Raw genomic sequence first — 14,586 nt, forward strand, 5'->3', positions numbered from 1 at the left:
CATGAAAATCCACAAATCAGTGTCTCACCATTTTGGATCTCAAAATCAAATTGTTGACATGGAGCATTCCTCATCCTGAACCAGTGCTTAATTTGCAAAATATTAAGTGCCAGTGCTCTTCTTGGAAGACCACTGCAGCCTGCAACACGCATTGCCCCTTCCAACGCTACCAAGACAGCACCAACATAACACCTACCCATCACACCCTACAAGTCTTACAATACAGACTATTTCAGGCCACACAAAGCTATATTAATAGCATGAACATGGTTGTTGAGCTCATCTCAAAATTAAACAGACAGCGTAACCATGTGGTGGACTGTCCCAATTAAGGGACTGATTACGATCTCGGCAGATGGGGTACTCCGTCACAAACGTGCCGTATTACAAGTTCCGTGGGATATAATGTGATTGTAATTTGGTGGACAGGATATCCATCATATTTGTGATGATCTTGGCCGATGGGATACTCCGTCACAAAGGTATCGTATTGCAAGCTGCATATGACATCATGGAATTGTAATTTGGTGGACGTCATATCCGTTATGTTTGTGACGCCAAGATCACAATCAGGCCCTAAATGCCGGTGCCGAGCACTGGAAACCACTGGCTCAAACTAAGAACTGTCCTCAACTGTATGTTCTCCACTGACACCCATGACCCTTACCCCCTTGACTCTCACTTGGGGCATCATTATGATGCCAGTAGGTTGGACCGCCGGCCGCTATTGCGACAGTCAAGAGACCGCCAACAAGCATGCGGGCAGTATGACTGCCGTATCACGATACGACCGTCAGGATTTTGGTTGCAAACTCGTTGGGGCACGCTGTAGCCATTGTAAAGGTCCGCAGCACATGCTGACGCCCACTGCATGTCCGTGCACCGTTTGCTATGCACCATGTTGAGTGTTAGACGGGGACCCAGAGGGTCGGCCGAATACTGGGGGAGAGGCCTCCGATGAGGGCCGTCTCCGGCGATCGTACAGACAAGTCACTTCCCTCCCCACAGATAGACACCACACAAGGATGAGATCAACACTGTTTATATAGGGTTCTTGCGGCAAGGTTATCAGCGGTACAGGAGATTTAGGACTCGAGGGTCCTCTCAATTCTAGTCTCTGTAGGGAAAGGGGGTAGCGGGACAGTCTTGGTACCGGATTGGTACAGGAGGTGGCAGGAGGGAAGCTCACAATCCTCGAGCTTAGGAGTCTGCGGGGTCGGGCCGCGGCAGCGCCAGCAGGCCGAGGCGATGGTTCAATTGGCGTAGGGCCGCGGCAGCGCCGGCAGGCCAAGATGAGGGTTCAAGTTACAGAGGGCCGCGGCAGCGCCAGCAGGCCAAGGTGGTGGTTCACGTTGCAGAGGGCCGCGGCAGCGCCAGCAGGCCAAGATGATGGCTCACGTTGCAGAGGGCCACGGCAGCGCCAGCAGGCCGAGATGATGGCTCACGTTGCAGAGGGCCGGGGCAGTGCCAGCAGGCCGAGATGACGGTTCACGTTGCAGAGGGCCGGTGCAGCGCCAGCAGGCCAAGATGATGGCTCACGTTGCAGAGGGCCGCGGCAGCGCCAGCAGGCCGAGATGATGGCTCACGTTGCAGAGAGCCGCGGCAGCGCCAGCAGGCCGAGATGATGGTTCACGTTGCAGAGGGCCGCGGCAGCGCCAGCAGGCCAAGACGAAGGGTTCACAGAGCAGGGCTGCGGCAGCGCCAGCAGTCCGCCAAGGATGAGTTCTTCTCGGTGTCTCTCGACTCCAGGATACAACTGCCCTCCTGGTCTGGGGCTTCCCCAGTTATAGGTCTGGATCCCTTTGATGTCCGGACCCTCGCGCCTTGAGGTCGGGAGGTCCGGAATGAGGGGGTCCCGACACCCAGCAGGGGGTTGGAGCCAGCGCCCAGGGAGGCCGGGGGTGATCGACACCCGGCGGAGGAGAGCCGTTGACGCCTTCTTCTTTCATTGACCTGCCAAGTGGTCTCTTTACCTCCTGTGTGGAGGTTGGTGCCTCGATGTCGGGGTCGGGCCAGGCCCAGGGTTGGGGTCGAGTCGAGGCCACGTGGCCTCGTGTTGTAGTGTCCAAAGATGGCTGCCGGGCCGGGGCCATGGGGCTGACGGGGACCCGGCCAGCCGGTACGGGAGGGTTCAGGAGCTGGAGTCCCGGTGTGGCCGGGTTGTGGATTACCTCGGGGGGTTGCCGGGGTGGCTCTTGCTGGGGATTCAGGGAGAGTCGGGGTCCGGGCCCTGTTGTGCATAGGGGGTGACGGCCCGGCTACGAGGCCTGTCCAACATGCGTCCCCCCCAGCTGAAGGCAGGGAGAGTCAGCCATCCTCTTGGGGACTCTCCTCGCCGAGGCGGAAAAAGCGTGACAGGCCGTCTGCGTTGGCGTGGTCCTGGCCTGGCCGATGCTCCACAGTGAAGTCCATCCCCTGTAAGGAGATGGACCAGCGCAACAGTTTCGGGTTCTCCCCCCGCATCTGCATCAGCCATTGCAGGGGTTGGTGGTCTGTCTGCACCCGAAAGGGGGTGCCGAAGAGGTAGGGCCGGAGCTTCTTGAGGGCCCACACTACGGCGAAGGCCTCCCTCTCGATGGTGCTCCAGCGCTGTTCCCGGGCCAGCAGGTGTCGGCTGATGAATGCCACTGGCTGATGGACTCCCTCGGTGTTGAGTTGGGAGAGGACGGCCCCCACGCCATGATCGGAGGCGTCCGTCTGTACGATGAATTCCCGGCCGTAGTCGGGAGCCTGGAGCACGGGGGCAGTGCACATGGCGGCCTTCAGTTTCTCGAAGGCCGATTGGCAGTCCGGAGTCCAGTTGATCGTTTTGGGGCTCTTCTTGGATGTGAGCTCCGTGAGGGGCCCCACGATGCTGCCATAGTCCTTCACGAACCGCCGGTAGTATCCGGTGAGCCCCAGGAAGGCCCGGACCTCGGTTTGGGTCGCAGGGGGTTGCCAGGCCTGGATGGCAGCGATCTTGAGCTGGAGGGGGGCCACCAGACCGCTTCCCACTTGGTGTCCTAGGTAGGTCACGGACCCTTGGCCCACCTGACATTTGCTGGCCTTGAGGGTGAGCCCGGCCTGCTGGAGGGCGTGTAGAACTTCCCGCAGGTGGTGGAGGTGGTCGGTCCAGTGGTGACTGTACACAGCGATGTCGTCCAGGTAGGCGGCGCTGAATCCTTCGAGGCCCGCCAGTACCTGGTTCACGAGTCGTTGAAATGTTGCCGGAGCGTTTTTCATGCCGAATGGCATCACCCTGAAGTGGTAGTGACCGTCCGGGGTAGAGAAGGCGGATCGTTCTTGGGCCCTGGGGGTGAGGCCGATTTGCCAGTAGCCCGCTGTTAAATCGAAGATGCTCAGGTAGCTGGCGGCCCCCATACGGTCAATTAGCTCATCTGCCCGGGGGATAGGGTGAGCGTCGGTCCTGGTAACGGCATTCAGTCCCCGGTAGTCCACACAGAACGGGAGCTCAGGGGCAACGCCCGGGGCGGCGGCCTTGGGGACCAGGATGACGGGGCTGGCCCAGGGGCTGTCCGAGGGTTCGATCACTCCCAGTGTCAGCATCTTGGACACCTCGGTCTGGATGCAGGCGCGCACCCGATCTGGTACGCGGTACGCCCTGTGGCGAATAGGGGGGCTGTCCCCGGTGTCCACATCGTGAAGGCACCAGGGGGTGACCCCAGGGGTGAGAGAGAACAAGGATGCGAATCGTGTCAGGAGAGCTTGGCAGTCTTGGCGTTGCTCCGGGGACAAGGCCTCGGAGAGTCGGACCCCTTCCACGGAGCCATCCTGCTCGAGGGTCCTCAGCAGGTCCGGAAGGGGCTCGGAGTCTTCTTCCGTCCCATTATCGGTAGCCATCAGGAGACTGAGTTCTGAGCGTACAAAATGGGGCTTGAGTCTGTTGGCGTGGAGGACCCGTAGGGGGTTCCTGGAAGTTTCCATGTCGATTAAGTAGGTGACGGGCCCCTTGCGTTCGATCACCTTGAAGGGTCCGGACCATTTGTCCTGTAGGGCACAGGGTTCAACCGGGGACATCACCCAGACCTGCTGTCCCGGCTCGAACTCGAGGGAGGAGGCGTGCTGATCATACCATTTCTTCATGTCTTCCTGACTGGCTTCAAGGTTGACTTTGGCGATCTCCCTGAATCGCCGGGTCTGGTTGCGAAGGGCCAAGAGGTATTTGTATACATCCGGGGGAGTTTTCTGGGGGGGCCTCTCCCAACCTTCTTTGACTAGGCTGAGGGGACCCCGGACGGGGTGCCCGTACAGGAGTTCAAATGGGCTGAAACCTAGGGACTTTTGAGGGACCTCTCGGTAGGCGAACAGGAGGCACGGGAGTAGCACGTCCCACTGGCGACGGAGGGGCTCTTCTAGGCCCATGATCATTCCTTTGAGAGTGCGGTTAAACCGCTCGACCAATCCATTTCCTTGTGGGTGATAGGGGGTCGTGAATTTGTAGGTGACCCCGCACTGTTGCCAGAGAGACTTCATGTATTTCGAGATGAAGTTCGTGCCCCTGTCGCTGACGACCTCCCGGGGAAAGCCCACCCGGGAGAAGATCCCCATCAGGGCTCGGCCTACCACAGGCGCCGTCACGGTTCGAAGAGGGATAGCCTCGGGATAGCGGGTGGCGTGGTCCACCAGGACCAGGATGAACCGGTGTCCTTGGGCGGTTCGGGGGTCCAGGGGCCCCACAATGTCTATTCCCACCCGTTCGAACGGGGTGGTGACGACGGGAAAAGGCTGCAAGGGTGCTTTGGTTTTTCGGCCACTTTTTCCGCTGGCCTGGCAGGTGGGGCAGGCCTTGCAGTGGTTGGTGACATCTTTTCGCATGCGGGCCAGTAAAAGTGGGTCACCAGGCGGTCGTACGTTTTGTCCTGTCCCAGGTGTCCGGCAAGGGGTATATCGTGGGCTAAGTTCAAGAGGAAATCTCTGAAGCGGAGGGGCACCACCAGCACCCGACCGGCCCCCAGTTCTGCAATCCTTTGCTCACTGTAGAGCAGGTCATTGTCCCAGTAGATCCAGTGGGCCCCCGAGGTGTCCCCTGCACTCTGGGCAAGGGCTTGCTGCCGTAGTCCCTCGAGGGAGGGACAGGTTCTTTGTTCTTGTTGGAACTGTTCCTGGGTGGGACCCCCCTCTTGACGCCACTGGGCCAGGCCGGGGAGGTCCAGGAGCCAACCGGGTCCTTCTTTGGTTTGGGCCGGGGGACTTGCTTCTGGGGTGGCCTCCTCTGGGACAATCGCGGGAGGAGGCTCCGGCCACTCGGGTTCTTCTGGACTGGGGACGGCACGGGCGGTCATGGACCGGGTCGTGGCACAGACCCATTCGGGGAGGCCCAGCATCCCCAGGTGCTCTCTCCGTTCGACTGCTGCCCAGGGAGAGCTTTCGAGATCGTTCCCCAGGAGGCAATCCATGGGGGCATCATCGCGGACAGTCACTTTCAGCATCCCTGATACTCCGCCCCATTCGAAGGGGACGTAGGCCATTTGACATAGACTTTCTGAGTTGTCGGCCGACCGGACAGGGCAAAGAATATTCGGCAAGATCTGGTCCGGGGCCACCAGATGACAGCGGACCGCGGTCACACTGGCCCCGGTATCGCAGAGGGCTTCAGCCCGGCAGCCATTAATGTTCACCCACTGGCTGTACTTCTGCGTGTTGGCGGGAAGGGGGGCCCGAGGGATCAGGTCTCGTTCCCCTAAGCAAACCAGGGACATGGCGGCCGGTTCCCACTCAGGCTGGTCGGTTTCGTACTCTTCTTGGTCTTCTGGGGGTTGCTCTTCCCCCAGGGCTGCAGCAGCGACCTGGCGGGGTAAAGGGTTCGGGTTCTTTGGGCAATTGGGATCATTTGCGTAGTGGCCGGGTCGCTGGCATCGGTGGCAAGTGATGTTGGCTCGGAAGCCGGGTCGCATCGGGGGGTTTCCCCGGCCGGCCGGGGGCGGGGTGTTGCTGGCGGGAGTCACCGGGCCGGTGTCCCTACCCCGACCCTGGCCTCCTCCCCCACGGGGGCGATGGGGCCCTTGGGCAGTTCTGTGCGCTTCGCTGGGTCCGTTTCGGCCAACTCGGGTGCTTTCCCATCGGTCAGCTTCGGCGGCGAGTTGCCGAGGTTCCGTTAGTTTACTGTCCAGGAGGTGCTGCCTGAGTTCGATGAAGCAGTTGTTAGAAAGGTGCTCCCACACAACAAGGTCAAAGAGCTGTTCGTAGGTGGTCACGTTGCTGCCCTTGATCCACCCCTCGAAGGCCCGGCTAAAGAAGTTCACGTACTCCACCCAAGTTGTACCCGGGATCCGTTTTCAGTCGCGGAACCGCTGGCGGTACATCTCGGGTGTGAGTCCGTATCGAGTGAGGAGGGCGGCTTTCATGTGGTCGTAGGATGTCATCAGATGGTCCGGGAGTTGCAGCAGGGCGTCTCGCCCTTCGTTGACAAACCTCCCCCATAACCCGGCTCCCCAGTCGCTCCGGGGAATCCGGTGGGAGGTCATGGCTACCTCGTACGCTTTGAACCATTGCTGGATGTCATCGTTCTTGTAGTACTCTCTGACAACATCTTTGGGTATGTGGACCTTGGGGTCTGTAGGGGCAGGAGTGTTCGTGCGCTCGGGGACCCCGAGTTCCTTGTTCTGCTTCCGAATCTCTAGTTCTTTGAGGTTGCGCTCATGTTCGTAGGTTAGCTTCTTCTCTTCTAGCTCTCTCTGCCTTTGTTTCTCTTCTCGCTCCTCTCGGAGCCGTAAGTGTTCCAACGTTATTTTTTGTTCTGCCAATTTGAGCTCTCCATCTAAGCGCAGTCGTGCCAGTTCTAATTCATGGAGCCTGCTTTTTTCCCGTTCCCGGACCTCTTCTGGGGAGAGACCCGACCTTCTTTCTTCCGTCGGCGTGGGGCTTGTTTCGGGTGTCTCGTGGCTTCGTGTTTGGGGTACGGTCGTACCCGTCTCCGCCCAAGATTCCAGGGCTCGTTTGAAGTCCTCTTTCGTGCTCAGTCCTGTGGTTGAAATGCCTAATTCTATGCAAAATTGTTTCAGTTCTCTGTGGTTGTATTCTTCCAGCTTTTCCATCTGGAATTTTTCTGTTGCTCCGCTCTCTTTTGTTGTCATGGTGGTTGTGTGTCGTGGGGCGAGTGACCCTCTGTACGATTATGCGTAGGTTCGGATCGCGCCGCTGGCCACCAATGTTAGACGGGGACCCAGAGGGTCGGCCGAATACTGGGGGAGAGGCCTCCGATGAGGGCCGTCTCCGGCGATCGTACAGACAAGTCACTTTCCTCCCCACAGATAGACACCACACAAGGATGAGATCAACACTCTTTATATAGGGTTCTTGCGGCAAGGTTATCAGCGGTACAGGAGATTTAGGACTCGAGGGTCCTCTCAATTCTAGTCTCTGTAGGGAAAGGGGGTAGCGGGACAGTCTTGGTACCGGATCGGTACAGGAGGTGGCAGGAGGGAAGCTCACAATCCTCGAGCTTAGGAGTCTGCGGGGTCGGGCCGCGGCAGCGCCAGCAGGCCGAGGCGGTGGTTCAATTGGCGTAGGGCCGCGGCAGCGCCGGCAGGCCAAGATGAGGGTTCAAGTTACAGAGGGCCGCGGCAGCGCCAGCAGGCCAAGGTGGTGGTTCACGTTGCAGAGGGCCGCGGCAGCGCCAGCAGGCCAAGATGATGGCTCACGTTGCAGAGGGCCGCGGCAGCGCCAGCAGGCCGAGATGATGGCTCACGTTGCAGAGGGCCGCGGCAGTGCCAGCAGGCCGAGATGACGGTTCACGTTGCAGAGGGCCGGGGCAGCGCCAGCAGGCCAAGATGATGGCTCACGTTGCAGAGGGCCGCGGCAGCGCCAGCAGGCCGAGATGATGGCTCACGTTGCAGAGAGCCGCGGCAGCGCCAGCAGGCCGAGATGATGGTTCACGTTGCAGAGGGCCGCGGCAGCGCCAGCAGGCCAAGACGAAGGGTTCACAGAGCAGGGCTGCGGCAGCGCCAGCAGTCCGCCAAGGATGAGTTCTTCTCGGTGTCTCTCGACTCCAGGATACAACTGCCCTCCTGGTCTGGGGCTTCCCCAGTTATAGGTCTGGATCCCTTTGATGTCCGGACCCTCGCGCCTTGAGGTCGGGAGGTCCGGAATGAGGGGGTCCCGACACCCAGCAGGGGGTTGGAGCCAGCGCCCAGGGAGGCCGGGGGTGATCGACACCCGGCGGAGGAGAGCCGTTGACGCCTTCTTCTTTCATTGACCTGCCAAGTGGTCTCTTTACCTCCTGTGTGGAGGTTGGTGCCTCGATGTCGGGGTCGGGCCAGGCCCAGGGTTGGGGTCGAGTCGAGGCCACGTGGCCTCGTGTTGTAGTGTCCAAAGATGGCTGCCGGGCCGGGGCCATGGGGCTGACGGGGACCCGGCCAGCCGGTACGGGAGGGTTCAGGAGCTGGAGTCCCGGTGTGGCCGGGTTGTGGATTACCTCGGGGGGTTGCCGGGGTGGCTCTTGCTGGGGATTCAGGGAGAGTCGGGGTCCGGGCCCTGTTGTGCATAGGGGGTGACGGCCCGGCTACGAGGCCTGTCCAACATGCGTCCCCCCCAGCTGAAGGCAGGGAGAGTCAGCCATCCTCTTGGGGACTCTCCTCGCCGAGGCGGAAAAAGCGTGACAGGCCGTCTGCGTTGGCGTGGTCTTGGCCTGGACGGAGCTCCACAGTGAAGTCCATCCCCTGTAAGGAGATGGACCAGCGCAACAGTTTCGGGTTCTCCCCCCGCATCTGCATCAGCCATTGCAGGGGTTGGTGGTCTGTCTGCACCCGAAAGGGGGTGCCGAAGAGGTAGGGCCGGAGCTTCTTGAGGGCCCACACTACGGCCAAGGCCTCCCTCTCGATGGTGCTCCAGCGCTGTTCCCGGGCCAGCAGGCGTCGGCTGATGAATGCCACTGGCTGATGGACTCCCTCGGTGTTGAGTTGGGAGAGGACGGCCCCCACGCCATGATCGGAGGCGTCCGTCTGTACGATGAATTCCCGGCCGTAGTCGGGAGCCTGGAGCACGGGGGCAGTGCACATGGCGGCCTTCAGTTTCTCGAAGGCCGATTGGCAGTCCGGAGTCCAGTTGATCGTTTTGGGGCTCTTCTTGGATGTGAGCTCCGTGAGGGGCCCCACGATGCTGCCATAGTCCTTCACGAACCGCCGGTAGTATCCGGTGAGCCCCAGGAAGGCCCGGACCTCGGTTTGGGTCGCAGGGGGTTGCCAGGCCTGGATGGCAGCGATCTTGAGCTGGAGGGGGGCCACCAGACCGTTTCCCACTTGGTGTCCTAGGTAGGTCACGGACCCTTGGCCCACCTGACATTTGCTGGCTTTGAGGGTGAGCCCGGCCTGCTGGAGGGCGTGTAGAACTTCCCGCAGGTGGTGGAGGTGGTCGGTCCAGTGGTGACTGTACACAGCGATGTCGTCCAGGTAGGCGGCGCTGAATCCTTCGAGGCCCGCCAGTACCTGGTTCACGAGTCGTTGAAATGTTGCCGGAGCGTTTTTCATGCCGAATGGCATCACCCTGAAGTGGTAGTGACCGTCCGGGGTAGAGAAGGCGGATCGTTCTTGGGCCCTGGGGGTGAGGCCGATTTGCCAGTAGCCCGCTGTTAAATCGAAGATGCTCAGGTAGCTGGCGGCCCCCATACGGTCAATTAGCTCATCTGCCCGGGGGATAGGGTGAGCGTCGGTCCTGGTAACGGCATTCAGTCCCCGGTAGTCCACACAGAACGGGAGCTCAGGGGCAACGCCCGGGGCGGCGGCCTTGGGGACCAGGATGACGGGGCTGGCCCAGGGGCTGTCCGAGGGTTCGATCACTCCCAGTGTCAGCATCTTGGACACCTCGGTCTGGATGCAGGCGCGCACCCGATCTGGTACGCGGTACGCCCTGTGGCGAATAGGGGGGCTGTCCCCGGTGTCCACATCGTGAAGGCACCAGGGGGTGACCCCAGGGGTGAGAGAGAACAAGGATGCGAATCGTGTCAGGAGAGCTTGGCAGTCTTGGCGTTGCTCCGGGGACAAGGCCTCGGAGAGTCGGACCCCTTCCACGGAGCCATCCTGCTCGAGGATCCTCAGCAGGTCCGGAAGGGGCTCGGAGTCTTCTTCCGTCCCATTATCGGTAGCCATCAGGAGACTGAGTTCTGAGCGTACAAAATGGGGCTTGAGTCTGTTGGCGTGGAGGACCCGTAGGGGGTTCCTGGAAGTTTCCATGTCGATTAAGTAGGTGACGGGCCCCTTGCGTTCGATCACCTTGAAGGGTCCGGACCATTTGTCCTGTAGGGCACAGGGTTCAACCGGGGACATCACCCAGACCTGCTGTCCCGGCTCGAACTCGAGGGAGGAGGCGTGCTGATCATACCATTTCTTCATGTCTTCCTGACTGGCTTCAAGGTTGACTTTGGCGATCTCCCTGAATCGCCGGGTCTGGTTGCGAAGGGCCAAGAGGTATTTGTATACATCCGGGGGAGTTTTCTGGGGGGGCCTCTCCCAACCTTCTTTGACTAGGCTGAGGGGACCCCGGACGGGGTGCCCGTACAGGAGTTCAAATGGGCTGAAACCTAGGGACTTTTGAGGGACCTCTCGGTAGGCGAACAGGAGGCACGGGAGTAGCACGTCCCACTGGCGACGGAGGGGCTCTTCTAGGCCCATGATCATTCCTTTGAGAGTGCGGTTAAACCGCTCGACCAATCCATTTCCTTGTGGGTGAGAGGGGGTCATGAATTTGTAGGTGACCCCGCACTGTTGCCAGAGAGACTTCATGTATTTCGAGATGAAGTTCGTGCCCCTGTCGCTGACGACCTCCCGGGGAAAGCCCACCCGGGAGAAGATCCCCATCAGGGCTCGGCCTACCACAGGCGCCGTCACGGTTCGAAGAGGGATAGCCTCGGGATAGCGGGTGGCGTGGTCCACCAGGACCAGGATGAACCGGTGTCCTTGGGTGGTTCGGGGGTCCAGGGGCCCCACAATGTCTATTCCCACCCGTTCGAACGGGGTGGTGACGACGGGAAAAGGCTGCAAGGGTGCTTTGGTTTTTCGGCCACTTTTTCCGCTGGCCTGGCAGGTGGGGCAGGCCTTGCAGTGGTTGGTGACATCTTTTCGCATGCGGGCCAGTAAAAGTGGGTCACCAGGCGGTCGTACGTTTTGTCCTGTCCCAGGTGTCCGGCAAGGGGTATATCGTGGGCTAAGTTCAAGAGGAAATCTCTGAAGCGGAGGGGCACCACCAGCACCCGACCGGCCCCCAGTTCTGCAATCCTTTGCTCACTGTAGAGCAGGTCATTGTCCCAGTAGATCCAGTGGGCCCCCGAGGTGTCCCCTGCACTCTGGGCAAGGGCTTGCTGCCGTAGTCCCTCGAGGGAGGGACAGGTTCTTTGTTCTTGTTGGAACTGTTCCTGGGTGGGACCCCCCTCTTGACGCCACTGGGCCAGGTCGGGGAGGTCCGGGAGCCGACCGGGTCCTTCTTTGGTTTGGGCCGGGGGACTTGCTTCTGGGGTGGCCTCCTCTGGGACAATCGCGGGAGGAGGCTCCGGCCACTCGGGTTCTTCTGGACTGGGGACGGCACGGGCGGTCATGGACCGGGTCGTGGCACAGACCCATTCGGGGAGGCCCAGCATCCCCAGGTGCTCTCTCCGTTCGACTGCTGCCCAGGGAGAGCTTTCGAGATCGTTCCCCAGGAGGCAATCCATGGGGGCATCATCGCGGACAGTCACTTTCAGCATCCCTGATACTCCGCCCCATTCGAAGGGGACGTAGGCCATTTGACATAGACTTTCTGAGTTGTCGGCCGACCGGACAGGGCAAAGAATATTCGGCAAGATCTGGTCCGGGGCCACCAGATGACAGCGGACCGCGGTCACACTGGCCCCGGTATCGCAGAGGGCTTCAGCCCGGCAGCCATTAATGTTCACCCACTGGCTGTACTTCTGCATGTTGGCGGGAAGGGGGGCCCGAGGGATCAGGTCTCGTTCCCCTAAGCAAACCAGGGACATGGCGGCCGGTTCCCACTCAGGCTGGTCGGTTTCGTACTCTTCTTGGTCTTCTGGGGGTTGCTCTTCCCCCAGGGCTGCAGCAGCGACCTGGCGGGGTAAAGGGTTCGGGTTCTTTGGGCAATTGGGATCATTTGCGTAGTGGCCGGGTCGCTGGCATCGGTGGCAAGTGATGTTGGCTCGGAAGCCGGGTCGCATCGGGGGGTTTCCCCGGCCGGCCGGGGGCGGGGTGTTGCTGGCGGGAGTCACCGGGCCGGTGTCCCTACCCCGACCCTGGCCTCCTCCCCCACGGGGGCGATGGGGCCCTTGGGCAGTTCTGTGCGCTTCGCTGGGTCCGTTTCGGCCAACTCGGGTGCTTTCCCATCGGTCAGCTTCGGCGGCGAGTTGCCGAGGTTCCGTTAGTTTACTGTCCAGGAGGTGCTGCCTGAGTTCGATGAAGCAGTTGTTAGAAAGGTGCTCCCACACAACAAGGTCAAAGAGCTGTTCGTAGGTGGTCACGTTGCTGCCCTTGATCCACCCCTCGAAGGCCCGGCTAAAGAAGTTCACGTACTCCACCCAAGTTGTACCCGGGATCCGTTTTCAGTCGCGGAACCGCTGGCGGTACATCTCGGGTGTGAGTCCGTATCGAGTGAGGAGGGCGGCTTTCATGTGGTCGTAGGATGTCATCAGATGGTCCGGGAGTTGCAGCAGGGCGTCTCGCCCTTCGTTGACAAACCTCCCCCATAACCCGGCTCCCCAGTCGCTCCGGGGAATCCGGTGGGAGGTCATGGCTACCTCGTACGCTTTGAACCATTGCTGGATGTCATCGTTCTTGTAGTACTCTCTGACGACATCTTTGGGTATGTGGACCTTGGGGTCTGTAGGGGCAGGAGTGTTCGTGCGCTCGGGGACCCCGAGTTCCTTGTTCTGCGTCCGAATCTCTAGTTCTTTGAGGTTGCGCTCATGTTCGTAGGTTAGCTTCTTCTCTTCTAGCTCTCTCTGCCTTTGTTTCTTTTCTCGCTCCTCTCGGAGCCGTAAGTGTTCCAACGTTATTTTTTGTTCTGCCAATTTGAGCTCTCCATCTAAGCGCAGTCGTGCCAGTTCTAATTCATGGAGCCTGCTTTTTTCCCGTTCCCGGACCTCTTCTGGGGAGAGACCCGACCTTCTTTCTTCCGTCGGCGTGGGGCTTGTTTCGGGTGTCTCGTGGCTTCGTGTTTGGGGTACGGTCGTACCCGTCTCCGCCCAAGATTCCAGGGCTCGTTTGAAGTCCTCTTTCGTGCTCAGTCCTGTGGTTGAAATGCCTAATTCTATGCAAAATTGTTTCAGTTCTCTGTGGTTGTATTCTTCCAGCTTTTCCATCTGGAATTTTTCTGTTGCTCCGCTCTCTTTTGTTGTCATGGTGGTTGTGTGTCGTGGGGCGAGTGACCCTCTGTACGATTATGCGTAGGTTCGGATCGCGCCGCTGGCCACCAATGTTAGACGGGGACCCAGAGGGTCGGCCGAATACTGGGGGAGAGGCCTCCGATGAGGGCCGTCTCCGGCGATCGTACAGACAAGTCACTTTCCTCCCCACAGATAGACACCACACAAGGATGAGATCAACACTCTTTATATAGGGTTCTTGCGGCAAGGTTATCAGCGGTACAGGAGATTTAGGACTCGAGGGTCCTCTCAATTCTAGTCTCTGTAGGGAAAGGGGGTAGCGGGACAGTCTTGGTACCGGATCGGTACAGGAGGTGGCAGGAGGGAAGCTCACAATCCTCGAGCTTAGGAGTCTGCGGGGTCGGGCCGCGGCAGCGCCAGCAGGCCGAGGCGATGGTTCAATTGGCGTAGGGCCGCGGCAGCGCCGGCAGGCCAAGATGAGGGTTCAAGTTACAGAGGGCCGCGGCAGCGCCAGCAGGCCAAGGTGGTGGTTCACGTTGCAGAGGGCCGCGGCAGCGCCAGCAGGCCAAGATGATGGCTCACGTTGCAGAGGGCCGCGGCAGCGCCAGCAGGCCGAGATGATGGCTCACGTTGCAGAGGGCCGCGGCAGCGCCAGCAGGCCGAGATGACGGTTCACGTTGCAGAGGGCCGCGGCAGCGCCAGCAGGCCAAGATGATGGCTCACGTTGCAGAGGGCCGCGGCAGTGCCAGCAGGCCGAGATGATGGCTCACGTTGCAGAGGGCCGCGGCAGCGCCAGCAGGCCGAGATGATGGTTCACGTTGCAGAGGGCCGCGGCAGCGCCAGCAGGCCAAGACGAAGGGTTCACAGAGCAGGGCTGCGGCAGCGCCAGCAGTCCGCCAAGGATGAGTTCTTCTCGGTGTCTCTCGACTCCAGGATACAACTGCCCTCCTGGTCTGGGGCTTCCCCAGTTATAGGTCTGGATCCCTTTGATGTCCGGACACTCGCGCCTTGAGGTCGGGAGGTCCGGAATGAGGGGGTCCCGACACCCAGCAGGGGGTTGGAGCCAGCGCCCAGGGAGGCCGGGGGTGATCGACACCCGGCGGAGGAGAGCCGTTGACGCCTTCTTCTTTCATTGACCTGCCAAGTGGTCTCTTTACCTCCTGTGTGGAGGTTGGTGCCTCGATGTCGGGGTCGGGCCAGGCCCAGGGTTGGGGTCGAGTCGAGGCCACGTGGCCTCGTGTTGTAGTGTCCAAAGATGGCTGCCGGGCCGGGGCCATGGGGCTGAC

Source organism: Lissotriton helveticus, chromosome 1_2, assembly GCF_964261635.1.
Source record: "Lissotriton helveticus chromosome 1_2, aLisHel1.1, whole genome shotgun sequence".
NCBI lineage: Eukaryota > Metazoa > Chordata > Amphibia > Caudata > Salamandridae > Lissotriton > Lissotriton helveticus.